The following is an 18,776-nucleotide window of genomic DNA, read 5'->3' on the forward strand; positions in this document are numbered from 1 at the left end:
GGCCGCATTTGGAGTATTGCGTGCAATTCTGGTCGCCGCATTATAGGAAGGATGTGGAAGCATTGGAAAGGGTGCAGAGGAGATTTACCAGAATGTTGCCTGGTATGGAGGGAAGATCTTATGAGGAAAGGCTGAGAGACTTGAGGCTGTTTTCGTTAGAGAGAAGAAGGTTAAGAGGTGACTTAATAGAGGCATACAAGATGATCAGAGGATTGGATAGGGTGGACAGTGAGAGCCTTTTTCCTCGGATGGCGATGTCTAGCACGAGGGGACGTAGCTTTAAATTGAGGGGAGATAGATATAAGACAGATGTCAGAGGTAGGTTCTTTACTCAGAGAGTAGTAAGGGTGTGGAATGCCCTGCCCGCAACAGTAGTGGACTCGCCAACACTAAGGGCATTCAAATGCTCATTGGATAGACATATGGACGATAAGGGAATAGTGTAGATGGGCTTTAGAGTGGTTTCACAGGTCGGCGCAACATCGAGGGCCAAAGGGCCTGTACTGCGCTGTAATGTTCTATGTTCTATGTTCTATGCCCAGTGGGTCCCCCAACTATGCGGACAAAGCCCGCCCACTTATCAAAGCCACCACCTTCCCCCTGACGACTGAGGCCCGCCTGGCCTTCAGCCGCATCAAGGCAGACATCACCAAGGCCGCGATGCATGCGGTGGACGAGTCCATCCCCTTCCAGGTGGAGAGCGACGCATCAGATGTCGCCCTGGCCGCTACCCTTAATCAGGCAGGCAGGCCCGTGGCCTTTTTTTACCGTACCCTCAACGCCACCGAGATTCGACACTCTTCTGTCGAAAAGGAAGCTCAAGCTATCGTGGAAGCTGTGCGGCATTGAAGGCACTACCTGGCTGGTAGGAGGTTCACCCTCGTCACTGACCAATGATCGGTAGTCTTTATGTTCAACAATACACAGTGAGGCAAGATCAAGAATGATGAAATCTTGAGGTGGAGAATCGAACTCTCCATCTATAACTATGATATTGTATATCATCCAGGGAAGCTCAACGAGCCCCCAGATGCTCTGTCCCGCAGCACATGCGCCAGCATGCAAGGTGACAGACTTTGGGCCATCCACAATGACCTCTGTCACCCGAGGGTCACCCAGCTTCTCCACTTCATCAAGGCCCGCAACGTACCCTACTCCACCGAGGAGGTCAGGGCCATGACCAGGGACAGCCAGATCTGCGCAGAGTACAAGCCGCACTTCTATTGACCAGACAAGGCCCACCTGGTGAAGGCATCCCGGCCCTTTGAGCGCCTCAGCATCGATTTCAAAGAGGCCCTCCCCTCCACTGAGCGCAACGCATATTTTCTTAACGTCGTTGATGAGTATTCTCGTTTCCCCTTTGCCATCCCCTGCCCCGACATGACCGCGGCCTCTGTCATTAAGGCCCTGCATAGTATCTTCACCCTGTTCGGTTTCCCCACTTACATCCACAGTGACCGGGGCTCCTCGTTTATGAGCGACGAGCTGCGTCAGTACCTGCTCGGTAAGGGCATTGCCTCGAGCAGGACTACCAGCTACAACCCCCGGGGAAACGGACAGGTGGAGAAGGAGAACGCGACAGTATGGAAGGCCGTCCTTCTGGTCCTGTGGTCTAGGAGTCTCCCAGTTTCCCGCTGGCAGGGGGTCCTCCCCAACGCGCTCCACTCAATTAGTTTGCTCCTCTACACAGCCACAAACGGGAGCCCTCACGACCGTCTATTTATCTTCCCCAGGAAATCCACCTCCGGGGTCTCGCTTCCGTCCTGGCTGGCAACACCGGGGCCTGTCCTCCTCCGAAAACACGTGAGGAGCCATAGGTCCAGCCCCCTGGTCGAGAGGGTCCAGCTCCTTCATGCCAACCCCCAGTATGCCTACGTGGCGCACCACGACTCCCGACAAGATACAGTCTCCCTCTGGGACCTGGCACCCGCCGGGTCCCCTGCGACCATTACCTACCCCCCCACACCCTACACCGAACACCGCCCCCGCCCCTACATGGCCTACACCCTCCCTCCACCCATCGCCGACCTACAGGGATGAAGCTCCAGACGACACGCTCCCCGAGTCAACGAGCTCAACACCCATGCCCTCAGCGACGGGTCCAACACCCGTGCCCTCAGCGACGGGTCCAACACCCATGCCCGCAGCGAAGCCAGAGCGCAGGCGATCGCAGTGAACGATCAAGGCGCTGGACAGACTCGATCTGTTAGCCCATTTCGCCCCCGCTGGACTTCAATTTTTAACAGGGGGTGAATGTGGTGAATGTATTACTGCTACCTTTCACCATTGTATTACATTACATTGTATTGTATTATGTTGATGCCCTTGTGGGCTCCGCCTATGGCCCCACCCCCTCGGGGGAGGTATATAGATCTGCAGCCTGTAGGCGGCACTCAGTACAGAGCAGTCGCAGGCAGGCACAGTTCTAGCTGATTAAAACCACCGTTCACTTCAACTCTCCATCTCGTGTGCTTTGATGGTCGCATCAGGGAAGTAATTGATGGAGCAGCTGAAGATGGTCGAGCCGAGGACACTACCCTGAGGAACTCCTGCAGTGATGTCCTGGAGCTGCGATGATTGACCTCCAACCACCACAATCATGTTCCTTTGTACCAGGTATGACTCCAACCAGTGGAAAATGTTCTCCTTAATTCTAATGGTGCTACTCTTGGTCAGATGCTGCCTTATGTTAAGGGCAGTCACTCTCTCCTGTGGCATTCGGTGCTTCTGTCCATGTTTCAACCAAGGCTTTGATGAGGTCAGGAGCTGAGTGAACCTGATAGAACCCAAACTGAAAGCCACTGAGCCGGCTATTGCTGAATAAGTGTCAATTGATAGCACTGTCGATGATTCCTTCCATCACTTTTCTGATGATGGAGAGTTGCTGATAGGATGCTAATTGGCTATAGATCATAGAACATTACAGCGCAGTACAGGCCCTTCGGCCCTCGATGTTGCGTCGACCTGTGAAACCACTCTAAAGCCCATCTACACTATTCCCTTATCATCCATATGTCTATCCAATGACCATTTGAATGCCCTTAGTGTTGGCGAGTCCACTACTGTTGCAGGCAGGGCATTCCACGCCCTTACTACTCTCTGAGTAAAGAACCTACCTCTGACATCTGTCTTATATCTATCTCCCCTCAATTTAAAGCTATGTCCCCTCGTGCTAGACATCACCATCCAAGGAAAAAGGCTCTCACCCTATCCAGTCCTCTGATCATCTTGTATGCCTCAATTAAGTCACCTCTTAACCTTCTCTCTAATGAAAACAGCCTCAGGTCCCTCAGCCTTTCCTCATAAGATCCTCCCTCCATACCAGGCAACATTCTGGTAAATCTCCTCTGCACCCTTTCCAATGCTTCCACATCCTTCCTATAATGCGCGACCAGAATTGCCCGCAATATGCTATGCTGGATTTGTCCTGTTTCTTGTGTACAGGACACACCTGGGTAATTCTCCACATTGCCGGGTAAATGCCAGTGTTGTAGCTGTAGTGGGACAGCTTGGCTAGGGGTGTGGCAAGTTCTGGAGCACAAGTCTTCAGTACTATTGCCGGGATATTGTCAGGACACATAGCCTTTGCAGTATACAGTGTTAGACGTTTTAGTTGCTGTGATATGAAGAGTCTAAAGTTCTGTTCCTTTTTCACAAACGCACATTTATTTAATTCCAACAGCCTTTGCACAAAACTCTAACCATCCATCACCTGCCAGAGGCCACCTGAAGCACCTTTGCATATCAGTGTCAATTAATGGATACTTAACATAAATGAGACAACTAATTGCAATGTCTCTTAACCCATAACTTAACATCCAGTGCCTTCAGCCATTTCTTGATATCATGTGGAGGAAATCGTATTGGCTGAAGACTGACATCTGTGCTGCTGGGGACCTCTGGAGGAGACCGAGACGGATCGTGCACTCGGCACTTCTGGCTAAAGATTGTTGCGAATGCCTCGGTCTTGTCTTTTTGCATTGATATCTTGGGCTCCTACATCATTAAGGATGGGGATATTTGTGGAGTTCTTTCCTCTCGTGTTTAATTGTCATCACCATTCACGGCTGGATGTGACAGAACTGGAGAGCTCAGATCTGAACCATTGTTTGTGGGATCACATAGCTCTGTATCTCACTTGCTGCTACCACTGAATGGCATCCTATCATCCTGTGATGTCGCTTAACCAGGTTGTCACCTCATTGTTAGGTCTACCAAGTGTTGTTCCTGATTTGCGGTCCTGTACGTTTCACTGAATCAGTGTTGATCCTGGTTTGGTGGTAATGGTAGAGTAGGGGACATGTGGTGAGAGATTGTGATTCAATGCAATCCTTCTGCTGTTGATGGCCCACAGCACCTCATGTATGCCCAGTTTTCAGTGGGTAGATCTGATTTAAATCGATTCCATTCAGCACAATGATAGTTTTGTTTTATACATTCATGGGATATGAGCTTCACTGGCAAGGTCAGCATTTATTGTCCATCCCTTATTGGCATTCATAAGGTGATGGTGAGCTGCCTTCTTGAACCCTTCAGTCCGTGTGGTGTAGGTACACCCACTGTGCTGTTAGCGAGGGAGTTCCAGGATGTTGCCCCAGCGACAGTGAAGGAATGGCGATATATCTCCCAGTCAGGATGGTGAGTGACCTAGAGAGGAACCCCCAGGTGGTGGGGTTCCCAGGTATCTGCTGCTCTTGTCCTTCTAGTGCCAAACAACATGATGGAAGGTATCCTCAATGTGCACCTGGACGGCACAGTGGTTAGCACTTTTGCTTCACAGCTCCAGGGTCCAAGGTTCGATTCCCGGCTTGGGTCACTGTCTGTGCGGAGTCTGCACGTTCTCCCTGTGTCTGCGTGGGTTTCCTCCGGGTGCTCCGATTTAATCCCACAAGTCCAAAAAGATGTGCTGTTAGGTGAATAGGACATTCTGAATTCTCCCTCAGTCTACTCGAACAAGCGCTGGAATGTGGCGACTAGGGGCTTTTCACAGTAACTTCATTGCAGTGTTAATGTAAACCTACTTATGACAATAATAAAGATTATTATTATTGTCACCTAGGCTTTGACCCCACAAGGACTGCTCAGTGGTCACTCCTACCAATACTGTCATGGGCAAATTCATCTGTGACAGGTAAATTGGTGAGGATGAGGTCTAGCATTTGAGATAAAATGGATGAATTAATTGTGCAGATAAATGTAAAGGGGTATGATATAGTTGGGATTACGGAGACATGGCTCCAAGGTGACCAAGGATGGGAACTAAACATTGAGGCTATTCAGTTTTTAGGAAGGACAGACAGAAAGGGAAAGGTGGTGGAGTTGCACTGTTGATTGAAGAAGATATTGATACAATATTGAGGAAAGATATTAGCGCAGATGATGTGGAATCTGTCTGGGTCGAGTTAACCAACATCAAGGGACAAAAAACATTTGTACTTTGCTTCTGTCTTCACAAAGGAACCGGGTCAGGAAAGTGGGATTAAAAAGGGCACCTGGGAGGCCTTGGGCTGGCATGGACAGACGGGCTGAATGGCCTCCTTCTGCTCTGGAACCTTTCTATGATTTTATGAATCTATTCGATGAAGACATGAAAAATGTAGCGGAAATTCTGAGAAACACAAGTTTCAGTGAGGAGCTGAAGGAAATTAGTATTCGTAAAGAAACGGAGGAATTCATATCTGGGAACAAAGAAATGGCTGAGGAACTAAATTCCTACTTTGCTTCTGTCTTCACAAAGGAAGACATGAATAATGTGCTGGAAGTTCTGAGAAACACAAGTTTCAGTGAGGAGCTGAAGGAAATTAGTATCAGTAAAGGAATAGTTTTGGGGAAATTAATGGGATTGAAGGCGGATAAATCTCCAGGGCCTGATAATCTTCATCCCAGAGTACTTAAGGAAGTGACCCTAGAAATAGTAGATCCATTGGTGGTCATTTTCCAAAATTCTTTGGACTCTGGGTTGGTTCCTACAGATTGGAGGGTAGCAAATGTAACCCCGCTATTCAAAAAGGGAAGGAGAAAGAAAACAGGGAACTGTAGACCAGTGAGCCTAACGTCGGTAGTAGGGAAGTTGCTGGAGTCCATTATCAAGGATTTCATAGCACAGCATTTGGAAAGCAGTGGTGTAATTAGACAAAGTCAGCGTGGATTTACAAAAGGAAAATGATGCTTGAAAAATCCACTAGAATTATTTGAAGATGTAACTAGTAGAGTTGACCAGGGAGAACCGGTGGATGTGGTTTATTTAGACTTTCAGAAGGCTTTCAACAAGGTCTCACATAGCAGATTCCTGTATGCTTCACCCGATGCCGGTGTTTATGTAGTTACATTGTGTACCTTGTGTTGCCCTATTATGTATTTTCTTTTATTTTCTTTTCTTTTCATGTACTTAATGATCTGTTGAGCTGCTCGCAGAAAAATACTTTTCACTGTACCTCGGTACATGTGGTAATAAACAAATCCAATGCAATCCAATCCAAGAGCATGGGATTGTGGGTAGTGTCTTGAGATGGTTAGAAAGCTGGCTAGCAGACAGGAAGCACAAAGTTGGAATAAATGGGTCTTTTTCCGATTGGCAGACAGTGACTAGTGGGGTACCGCAGGGATCTGTGCCAGGACCCCAACTGTTTGTGGTAATACCAGGTATTGCGGTAGCTGAGAGGTGGATGACCATTGGCTAGACCTAGGAGTCTACCATTGGCTGATGTACATAGCTCCGCCCTGAGAGGCGGAGTATAAGAACCAATGCCGTCCCAGCAGCCTTCACTTTCTGTATCAAAGCTGTTGGGGAAGAGTTCTAGCAGATTAAAGCCTATTAGTTATGCCTCACCTTGTCTTGAGAGTAATTGATTGCGCATCACTGTTCACATTATATATTAATAATTTGGAACGGGGAACTAAATGTATTATCTCAAAATTTTCAGGTGGTACAAAATCAGGTGGGCGGGTGAGCTGTGAGGAGGACGCAGAGATGCTTCAGAGGGATTTGGACAGGTTGAGCGAGTGGGCAAATGCATGGCAGATGCAGTATAATGAGTATAAATATGAGGTTATCCACTTTGGTAGCAAAAATAGGAAGGCAGATTATTATTTGAATGGGTGTAAATTGAGAGAGGTGGATACCCAGCGAGACCTTGGTGTCCTCGTGCATCAGTCGCTGAAAGTAAGTGCGCAGGTACAGCAGGCAGTAAAGAAGCCAAATGGTATGTTGGCCTTCATTGCGAGAGGATTTGAGAGTAGGAATAGAGATATGTATAAGGCATTAGTGAGGCCACACTTGGAGTATTGTGTGCAGTTTTGGTGTCTCTATCTGAGGAAGGATGTTCTTGCTGTGGAGGGAGAGCAGCGAAGGTTTGCCAGGCTGATTCCTGGGATGGCGGGACTGTCATATGAGGAGAGACTAAGTTGGTTAGGATTATATTCATTGAACTTTAGAAGAGTGAGAGGGGATCTCAGAGAAACTTATAAAATTCCAACAGGATTAGAACAAAGAACAAAGATTTGGAGGAAAATGTAACTGGTCTGATTAGTAAGTTTGCAGACGACACAAAGGTTGGTGGAATTGCGGATAGCGATGAGGACTGTCAGAGGATACAGCAGGATTTAGACTGTTTGGAGACTTGGGCGGAGAGATGGCAGATGGAGTTTAATCCGGACAAATGTGAGGTCATGCATTTTGGAAGGTCTAATGCAGGTAAGGAATATACAGTGAATGGTAGAATCCTCAAGAGCATTGAAAGTCACAGAGATCTAGGTGTACAGGTCCACAGGTCACTGAAAGGGGCAACACAGGTGGAGAAGGTAGTCAAGAAGGCATACGGCATGCTTGCCTTCATTGGCCGGGGCATTGAGTCGAAGAATTGGCAAGTCATGTTGCTGCTGTATAGAACCTTAGTTAGGCTACACTTGGAGTATAGTGTTCAATTCTGGTCTCCACACTACCAGAAGGATGTGGAGGCTTTAGAGAGGGTGCAGAAGAGATTTACCAGAATGTTGCCTGGCATGGAGGGCATTAGCTATGAGGAGCGGTTGAATAAACTCGGTTTGTTCTCACTGGAACGAAGGAGGTCGAGGGGCGACCTGATGGAGGTCTACAAAATTATGAGGGGCATAGACAGAGTGGATAGTCAGAGGCTTTTCCCCGGGGTAGAGGGGTCAATTACTAGGGGGCATAGGTTTAAGGTGTGAGGGGCAAGGTTTAGAGTAGATGTACGAGGCAAGTTTTTTTACACAGAGGGTAGTGGGTGCCTGGAACTCGCTACCGGAGGAGGTAGTGGAAGCAGGGACGATAGTGACATTTAAGGGGCATCTTGACAAATGCATGAATAGGATGGGAATAGAGGGATACGGACCCAGGAAGTGTGGAAGATTTTAGTTTAGTCGGGCAGCATGGTCGGCACGGGCTTGGAGGGCCGAAGGGCCTGTTCCTGTGCTGTACCTTTCTTTGTTCTTTGTTCTTTGGTGAGAGGGGATCTGATCGAGGTGTATAAAATACTAAAAGGGATTGATAAAGTAAACGTTCCCCCTTGTGGGGCAATCTGGAACGAGAGGTCACAGATATAGGTTGAGAGGCAGTAGATTTAAAACTGAGATGAGGAGGGACCACAGAGGGTGGTGAATTTGTGGAACTCACTGCCCCATAGTGCGGTGGAATCTGAGTCATTAAAAATAAAGGGCAATTTTGGACACTAAGGGCAATTTATCATGGCCAATCCACCTAACCTGCACATCTTTGGACTGTGGGAGGAAACCGGAGCACCCGGAGGAAACCCACGCACACACGGGGAGAATGTGCAGACTCCACACAGACAGTGACCCAAGCCAGAATCGAACCTGGGACCCTGGAGCTGTGAAGTAACAGTGCTAACCACTGTGCGACCGTGCCACCCATTAAATGGTTTCAAGAAGGAGATAGGTATATTTTTGATAAAGGTTGCACTCAACTTCAGCTCTGGCAAGTTAATTGTGTCAGTGATTCAAACTGTTGCTTGAAATCTATAAAAGCAGAGTTCTCAAGTTCTGGCTTGCCTGGACTGAGTGCTGCTTGGCTGAGTGAGAGTGCTTTCAGAGTTGGGTGGGAACAGGAAGTTCAAGTTATGAGTTATCAGGAGGTAAATATTAATTAAACGTGTTTTCCGGGTTGTCTTTTGAGGTCAACCAAACAAAGGAAAGAAAAAGAAAACAAACTGGGGGCGATTCTCCGATATTGAGGCCAAGTGCTCGTGCCGTCGTGAACGCCGTCGTGAACGCCGTCGTGTTTCAAACAGGGCCCGGACCCGACCTATTCTGGCCCCCCCTGGGGCCAGCACGGCGCTGGAGCGGTTCATGCTGCTCCAGCATCCTTACACGGCGCCAAATGGGCGCCGCGCCAACCCGCGCATGCGCAGTCGGGGCAGCCCAATCCTGCGCATGCGCGGGGAACGTCTTACGCACGCCGGCCCCTCACCAACATGGTGCCGGTGTTCTGGGGCCACGAGCGGAAGGAGGTAGGCCCAGGCGGGGAGAGGCCGGCCCGCTGATCTGTGGGCCCCGATCGTGGGCCAGACCCCATTGGAGGCTACCCCCCCCCCCCCCCCCCACCACAGGCCCCCCCCCCCCAGCGTTCCCGCAGAGTTCCCGCCGGTAGCGACCGGGGTGGACGGCGCCAGCGGGAACCTTTCGTGTCGGGGCGGCCGCTCGGTCCATCTGGCCGGAGAATCGCCGCTCACCGCTCCGAGCGGCCCGGTGTGAATCGCACGCCGCTGGTTTCCGGGGGGTGGGAGAATCGCGTGCGGGGGTCAGGGCGGCACGGCACGATTCGAGCGGTGCCCCGGCGATTCTCCCACCAGGCCTGGCGGGGGGGGTGAATAGCGCCCACTGTGTTAAAACAAAAAAGAGCCGTTCCTGAGAGAGGGACATGCCGAACAGAACAAAGATCAACAGAAACTTAACATCATCAAATAAGAGTGCAGCTAAAGGGGTCAATAAAGCACCCAAACACCTGCGGTGCCCACCAGGCCCAGAAGGCCTTGATGGTGTCCGTGGTCACCGCAGGCTCCCTTTCCAGGGACACTCGGCCGCAAATGTAGCCACAGAGGAGGGGCCGACAGTCCAGTCGGACGACCCCCTCGGTCGCCCGTTGCCTGGACCTATAAATGGCGGGTTTCGCCAGGCCCAGGAGCAGGTTCACAAGGAGGTCCTCCGCCTTCCCCGCCCTCTCCGCAACGGGTGCCCGTAGATCAGGAGCGTGGGGCTGAAGTGCAAAGAAAACTTCAACAAAAGATTGGTTGGAAAACTAAAAAGGGGGTGCAGCCTAAAACAAGTAACATATAATAATAATTATAATAATCACTTATTGTCACAAGTAGGCTTCAATGAAGTTACTGTCGAAATCCCCAAGTCGCCACATTCTGGTGTCTGTTCGGGGAGGCCGGTAGACATGGTCCACGGACAACACACGGCTGCAAAACAGGCAGGCTTCTTGGGAGTCCGTGAATTAGTGCAATCAGAGATTGTACTGCCCTGCTGCATGCAACACCCTCCACCCCAGGCTCCCAGATTGAGGGGGAGGATTCCACCATACAGGGACCTCCAGTGGGGATTTCCGCCGCCGGACGGCAAAAAGGCAATGGTGTGTCCGGGCGATACGCGAGGGTAAGGAGGTGACGGGTGTGCAGCAGCAGCCCGTACAGGATACCCCTCTGTGCAGTGCGAAAAGGCATGGAGGGCATTTCCGTGAGACAAACAAACAAAGACAAAGAACAAAGAAATGTACAGCACAGGAACAGGCCCTTCGGCCCTCCAAGCCCGTGCAGACCATGCTGCCCGACTAAACTACAATCTTCTACACTTCCTGGGTCCGTATCCCTCTATTCCCATCCTATTCATGCATTTGTCAAGGTGCCCCTTAAATGTCACTATCGTCCCTGCTTCCACCACCTCCTCCGGTAGCGAGTTCCAGGCACCCACTACCCTCTGTGTAAAAAAACTTGCTTTATACATCTACTCTAAACCTTGCCCCTCTCACCTTAAACCTATGCCCCCTAGTAATTGACCCCTCTACCCTGGGGAAAAGCCTCTGACTATCCACTCTGTCTATGCCCCTCATAATTTTGTAGACCTCTATCACGTCGCCCCTCGACCTCCTTCGTTCCAGTGAGAACAAACCGAGTTTATTCAACCGCTCCTCATAGCTAATGCCCTCCATGCCAGGCAACATTCTGGTAAATCTCTTCTGCACCCTCTCTAAAGCCTCCACATCCTTTTGGTAGTGAGGCGACCAGAATTGAACACTATACTCCAAGTGTGGCCTAACTAAGGTTCTATACAGCTGCAACATGACTTGCCAATTCTTATACTCAATGCCCCGGCCAATGAAGGCAAGCATGCCGTATGCCTTCTTGACTACCTTCTCCACCTGTGTTGCCCCTTTCAGTGACCTGTGGACCTGTACTCCTAGATCTCTTTGACTTTCAATACTCTTGAGGGTTCTACCATTCACTGTATATTCCCTACCTGCATTAGAATCATAGAATCATAGAAGTTTACAGCATGGAAACAGGCCCTTCGGCCCAACCAGTCCATGCCACCCAGTTTTTACCATTAAGCTAGTCCCAGTTGCCCGCACTTGGCCCATAACCCTCTATACCCATCTTACCCATGTAACTATCTAAATGCTTTTTAAAAGACACAATTGTACCCGCCTCTACTACTACCTCTGGCAGCACATTCCAGACACTCACTACCCTCTGAGTGAAGAAATTGCCCCTCTGGGCCCTTCTGAATCTCTCCCCAATCACCTTAAACCTATGCCCTCTAGTTTTAGACTCCCCTACCTTTGGGAAAAGATGTTGACTATCTACCTTATCTATGCCCCTCATTATTTTATAGACCTCTATAAGATCACCCCTAAGCCTCCTACGCTCCAGGGAAAAAAGTCCCAGTCTATCCAGCCTGTCCTTATAACTCAAACCATCAAGTCCCGGCAACATCCTAGTAAATCTTTTCTGCACTCTTTCTAGTTTAATAATATCCTTTCTATAATAGGGTGACCAGAACTGCACACAGTATTCCAAGTGTGGCCGTACCAATGTCTTGTACAACTTCAACAAGACGTCCCAACTCCTGTATTCAATGTTCTGACCAATGAAACCAAGCATGCCGAATGCCTTCTTCACCACCCTGTCCACCTGCGACTCCACCTTCAAGGAGCTATGAACCTGTACTCCTAGATCTCTTTGTTCTATAACTCTCCCCAACACCATACCATTAACTGAGTAGGTCCTGGCCTGATTCGATCTGCCAAAATGCATCACCTCACATTTATCTAAATTAAACTCCATCTGCCATTCGTCGGCCCACTGGCCTAATTGATCAAGATCCCGTTGCAATCCTAGATAACCTTCTTCACTATCCACTGTGCCACCAATCTTGGTGTCATCTGCAAACTTACTAACCATGCCTCCTAAATTCTCATCCAAATCATTAATATAAATCACAAATAACAGTGGACCCAGCACCGATCCCTGAGGCACACCACTGGTCACAGGCCTCCAGTTTGAAAAACAACCCTCTACAACCACCCTCTGCCTTCTGTCGTCCAGCCAATTTTGAATCCAATTGGCAACCTCACCCTGGATCCCGTGAGCTTTAACCTTCTGCAACAACCTACCATGCGGTACCTTGTCAAAGGCTTTGCTAAAGTCCATGTAGACAACGTCTACTGCACTGCCCTCATCTACCTTCTTGGTCACCCCCTCAAAAAACTCAATCAAATTTGTGAGACATGATTTTCCACGCACAAAGCCATGCTGACTGCCCCGAATCAGTCCTTGCCTCTCTAAATGCTTGTAGATCCTGTCTCTCAGAATACCTTCTAGCAACTTACCTACTACAGACGTTAGGCTCACCGGTCTGTAGTTCCCAGGCTTTTCCCTGCTGCCCTTCTTAAACAAGGGCACAACATTCGCCACTCTCCAATCTTCAGGCACCTCACCTGTGGCTGCCGATGATTCAAATATCTCGGTTAGGGGACCCGCAATTTCCTCCCTAGCCTCCCACAACATCCTGGGATACATTTCATCAGGTCCCGGGGATTTATCTACCTTGATGCGCTTTAAGACTTCCAGCACCTCCTCCTCTGTAATATGCACACTTCTCAAGACATCACTATTTATTTCCCTTAGTTTCCTAACATCCATGCCTTTCTCCACCGTGAATACCGATGAGAAATATTAATTCAGGATCTCACCCAACTCTTGTGGCTCTGCACAGAGATGTCCTTGTTGATCCTTAAGAGGCCCGACTCTGTCCCGAGTTACTCTTTTCCCCTTTATGTATCTGTAGAATCTCTTTGGATTCTCCCTTGCATTATTTGCCAAAGCAATTTCATGTCCCCTTTTTGCCTTCCTGATTTCCCTCTTAACTCTATTTCGACAATCTCTATACTCTTCAAGGGATCTACTTGATCCCAGTTGCTTATGTACGTCATATGCCTCCTTCTTCTTTTTGACCAGAGTCTCAATATCTCGAGTCATCCAGGGTTCCCTACTTCTACCAGCCTTGCCCTTCACTCTAAAGGGAATGTGCTTACCCTGCACCCTGGTTAACACATTTTTAAAAGCCTCCCATTTACCAGCCGTCCCTTTGCCTGCCAATAGTCTCCCCCAATCTACCTCTGCAAGTTCCTGTCTGATACCATCAAAATTGGCCTTGCCCCAATTAAGAATTTTAACTCTTGGGCCAGACCTATCATTCTCCATAGCTATCTTAAAACTAATGGAATTATGGTCACTTGTCCCAAAGTGATCCCTCACTAGCACTTCTGTCACTTGCCCTTCCTTATTTCCCAAGACGAGGTCAAGTTTTGCCCCCTGTCTAGTCGGTCCATCCACATACTGAATGAGAAATTCCTCCTGAATACACTCAACAAATTTCCCTCCATCCAAGCCCCTAATGCTATGGCTGTCCCAGTCAATGTTGGGAAAGTTAAAGTCCCCTACTACTACCACCCTATTATTCTTGCAGCTATCTGTAATCTCCTTACATATTTGCTCCTCAATTTCCCGCTGACTATTTGGGGGCCTGTAGTACAGTCCTACCAAGGTGATCTCTCCCTTCTTATTTTTCAGTTCCACCCATATAGACTCAGTGGGCGAACCCTCGGATATATCCCCTCTAAGTACTGCCGTGATGTTCTCCCTAATCAAAAACGCCACTCCCCCTCCTCTCTTACCTCCTGTTCTATCCTTTCTATAGCATCTGTACCCCGGAACATTGAGCTGCCAGTCCTGCCCCTCCCTTAGCCATGTTTCAGTCATAGCTATAATATCCCAGTCCCATGTGCCCGTCCATGCCCTGAGTTCATCCGCTTTGCCCGTCAGGCCCCTTGCATTGAAATAAATGCAGTTTAATGTAGACCTTCCTTGCTCTCTGCCCTGCTTTCTCTGGTCATGCTTTACACACTCTCCCTTCCTGCCTTTTGTTTCTGTCCCCACTGACTTCCTACATCGGTTCCCATCCCCCTGGCACATTAGTTTAAACCCTCCCCAACTGCACTAGCAAACACTCCCCCGAGAACATTGGTTCCGGTCCCACCCAGATGCAGACCGTCCGATTTGTACAGGTCCCACCTCCCCCAGAACCGGTCCCAATGTCCCAGGAATTTGAAACCCTCCCTCTTGCACCATCTCTCAAGCCACGTATTCATCCTAGCTATCCTGTCATTCCTACTCTGACTATCACGTGGCACTGGTAGCAATCCTGAGATTACTACCTTTGAGGTCCTACTTTTTAGTTTAACTCCTAACTCCCTAAATTCAGCTTGTAGGACCTCATCCCGTTTTTTACCTATATCGTTGGTGCCTATATGCACCACGACAGCTGGCTGTTCACCCTCCCCCTCCAGAATGCCCTGCAGCCGCTCCGAGACATCCTTGACCCTTGCACCAGGGAGGCAACATACCAACCTGGATTCTCGTTTGCGTCCGCAGAAATGCCTGTCTATTCCCCTTACAATTGAATCCCCTATCACTATAGCTCTGCCACTCTTTTTCCCGTCCTTCTGTGCAGCAGAGCCAGCCACGGTGCCATGAACCTGAAGGTCCCTGACTTGCCACATCTCACAAGAGGAGCATGACACGGGTCTGAGCTCTCCTGCCATGACTTAAACCTGAAGTTAAATTTGAACTACACTACACAGCTAAGAGAAAGTCAAAGAGAGAGAAATCACTTACCAGTTACAAGCCAATCACTTACCTGCTGGCTGTGATGTAATTGCTCCAGAGACTCCCTCACAGCTCTGCTTCTCTGGACCTCCTTCAGGTGAGCACCAAATTCCCTTAACTAGTTAATTAATTTGATTTTTTTTTTTTTTTGTCACTCCCCTCTTACCCGAACTCAGCCTTACCCAAACTCAGATACACTCTGTTTGCCTCCAGCACTCTGTTTCTATAGGCACTTCAGCCACACCCTTTGTATCCTTCCTGATTTACAGTCAGCCAATAGGCCTGCTCCCAAAACTGATCTCTCTCCCGAACAGCTGACCTGCAAGGTAAGGAAGTGGTTAATCAGTACTTACCTCACCCACGGCGCGACCTTTTAAACTGTCCCCTCTGCCTCGCAGCTCCCGCGCTTTTTGAACCTCCCGCGCTGTTTCCAAGGTCCCGGCTCCCTCTCTCTCCCGAACAGCTGACCTGCAAGGTAAGGAAGTGGTTAAGCAGTACTTACCTCACCCACGGCGCGACCTTTTAAACTGTCCCCTCTGCCTCGCAGCTCCCGCGCTTTTTGAAACTCCCGCGCTGTTTCCAAGGTCCCGGCTCCCTCTCTCTCCCGAACAGCTGACCTGCTTAGGAGACCTTCCAAAATGCATTACCTCACATTTGTCTGGATTAAACTCCATCTGCCATCTCTCCGCCCAAGTCTCCAGACAATCTAAATCCTGCTGTATCCTCCGACAGTCCTCATCGCTATCCGCAATTCCACCAACCTTTGTGTCGTCTGCAAACTTACTAATCAGACCAGTTGCATTTTCCTCCAAATCATTTATATATACTACAAAGAGCAAAGGTCCCAGCACTGATCCCTGTGGAGACGTCTAGGATTGTGGGGCACCAACTCCCGAGGGAGGTTTCGGGGCCTGGGGCCAATGTGGATTTCTGACCGGGCAGGGGATCGCTCAGATCGGATACCACCGTACACCTGTGCTTCCTCCAAAACACGAGTGCCATCGGGTCCAAGCACGACCATTTTGAGGTCTTGGATGGCATTAGCCGCGAGCCGGATGTCCACCGCCGCACATTGTGCTAATTCGTGGCCCACTCCTCCGCCCCTCGGCACGTCCCCGATCCTGGTCACCCCCATAGCCACAGCTCGCTCCTCCCCCACCCGGCACGTCCCCGATCCTGGTCACCCCGATAGCCACAGCTCGCTCCTCCCACACCCGGCACGTCCCCGATCCTGGTCACCCCGATAGCCACAGCTCGCTCCTCCCCCACCCGGCACGTCCCCGATCCTGGTCACCCCGATAGCCACAGCTCGCTCCTCCCCCACCCGGCACGTCCCCGATCCTGGTCACCCCGATAGCCACAGCTCGCTCCCCCGGCACCCGGCACGTCCCCGATCCTGGTCACCCCGATAGCCACAGCTCGCTCCTCCCCCACCCGGCACGTCCCCGATCCTGGTCACCCCCATAGCCACAGCTCGCTCCTCCCCCACCCGGCACGTCCCCGATCCTGGTCACCCCGATAGCCACAGCTCGCTCCTCCCCCACCCGCCACGTCCCCGATCCTGGTCACCCCGATAGCCACAGCTCGCTCCCCCGGCACCCGGCACGTCCCCGATCCGGGTCACCCCGATAGCCACTGCTCGCTCCCCCGCCACTCGACACGTCCCCGATCCTGGTCACCCCGATAGCCACAGCTCGCTCCTCCCCCACCCGGCACGTCCCCGATCCTGGTCACCCCCATAGCCACAGCTCGCTCCTCCCCCACCCGGCACGTCCCCGATCCTGGTCACCCCGATAGCCACAGCTCGCTCCCCCGCCACGTCCCCGATTCTGGTCACCCCAATAGCCACAGCTCGCTCCTCCCCCACCCGGCACGTCCCCGATCCGGGTCACCCCGATAGCCACAGCTCGTTCCTCCGCCACTCGGCACGTCCCCGATCCTGGTCACCCCCATAGCCACAGCTCACTCCTCCCCCACCCGGCACGTCCCCGATCCTGGTCACCCCGATAGCCACAGCTCGCTCCTCCCCCACCCGCCACGTCCCCGATCCTGGTCACCCGGCAGCCACAGCTCGCTCCTCCCCCACCCGGCACGTCCCCGATCCGGGTCACCCCGATAGCCACAGCTCGCTCCTCCCACACCCGGCACGTCCCCGATCCTGGTCACCCCGATAGCCACAGCTCGCTCCTCCCCCACCCGGCACGTCCCCGATCCTGGTCACCCCGATAGCCACAGCTCGCTCCTCCGCAATCCGGCACGTCCCCGATCCTGGTCACCCCGATAGCCACAGCTCGCTCCTCCCCCACCCGGCACGTCCCCGATCCTGGTCACCCCGATAGCCACAGCTCGCTCCTCCCCCACCCGGCACGTCCCCGATCCTGGTCACCCGGGAGCCACAGCTCGCTCCTCCCCCACCCGGCACGTCCCCGATCCTGGTCACCCCGATAGCCACAGCTCGCTCCTCCCCCACCCGGCACGTCCCCGATCCGGGTCACCCCGATAGCCACAGCTCGCTCCTCCGCAATCCGGCACGTCCCCGATCCTGGTCACCCCGATAGCCACAGCTCGCTCCTCCCCCACCCGGCACGTCCCCGATCCGGGTCACCCCGATAGCCACAGCTCGCTCCTCCCCCACCCGGCACGTCCCCGATCCTGGTCACCCGGGAGCCACAGCTCGCTCCCCCCCCACCCGGCACGTCCCCGATCCTGGTCACCCCGATAGCCACAGCTCGCTCCTCCCCCACCCGGCACGTCCCCGATCCGGGTCACCCCGATAGCCACAGCTCGCTCCTCCCCCACCCGGCACGTCCCCGATCCTGGTCACCCGGGAGCCACAGCTCGCTCCTCCCCCACCCGGCACGTCCCCGATCCTGGTCACCCCGATAGCCACAGCTCGCTCCTCCGCCTGGCACATCAGGTAGAAGTGCGGTTTGCACTCCGCGCAGATTTGGCAGTCCCTGGTGGCAGTCCTGACCTCCTCGATGGAGTAAGGCAGGTTGCGGGTCTTGACGAAATGAAAAAAGTGAGTGACCCCCGGGTGGCAGAGGTCCTCGTGGAGGGCTCGGAGGCGATCCACTTGTGCGGTGGCACATGTGCCGCGGGACAGGGCGTCAGGAGGCTCATTCAGCTTCCCGGGACGATCAAGATCTCGTAGTTATAGGTGGAGAGTTCGATCCTCCACCGCAAGATCTTGTCGTTTTTTATCTTGCCCCGCTGTGCATTATCGAACATGAAAGCAACCGACCGTTGGTCCATGAGGAGAGTGAATCTCCTGCCGGCCAGGTAATGCCTCCAATGTCGCACAGCTTCTACTATGGCCTGGGCCTCCTTTTCGACTGAGGAGTGGCGGATTTCGGAAGCATGGAGGGTACGGGAGAAGAAGGCCACGGGTCTGCCCACTTGGTTGAGGGTGGCCGCCAGAGCTACGTCGGATGCATCGCTCTCGACCTGGAAGGAGAGGGACTCGTCGATGGCGTGCATCGTGGCCTTTGCAATGTGTGCTTTGATGCGGCTGAAGGCCTGGCGGGCCTCTATCGACAGGGGAAAAACTGTGGATTGGATCAGTGGACGGGC

The sequence above is a fragment of the Scyliorhinus torazame genome, chromosome 13 (assembly GCF_047496885.1).
Source record: "Scyliorhinus torazame isolate Kashiwa2021f chromosome 13, sScyTor2.1, whole genome shotgun sequence".
Classification (NCBI taxonomy): Eukaryota; Metazoa; Chordata; class Chondrichthyes; order Carcharhiniformes; family Scyliorhinidae; genus Scyliorhinus; species Scyliorhinus torazame.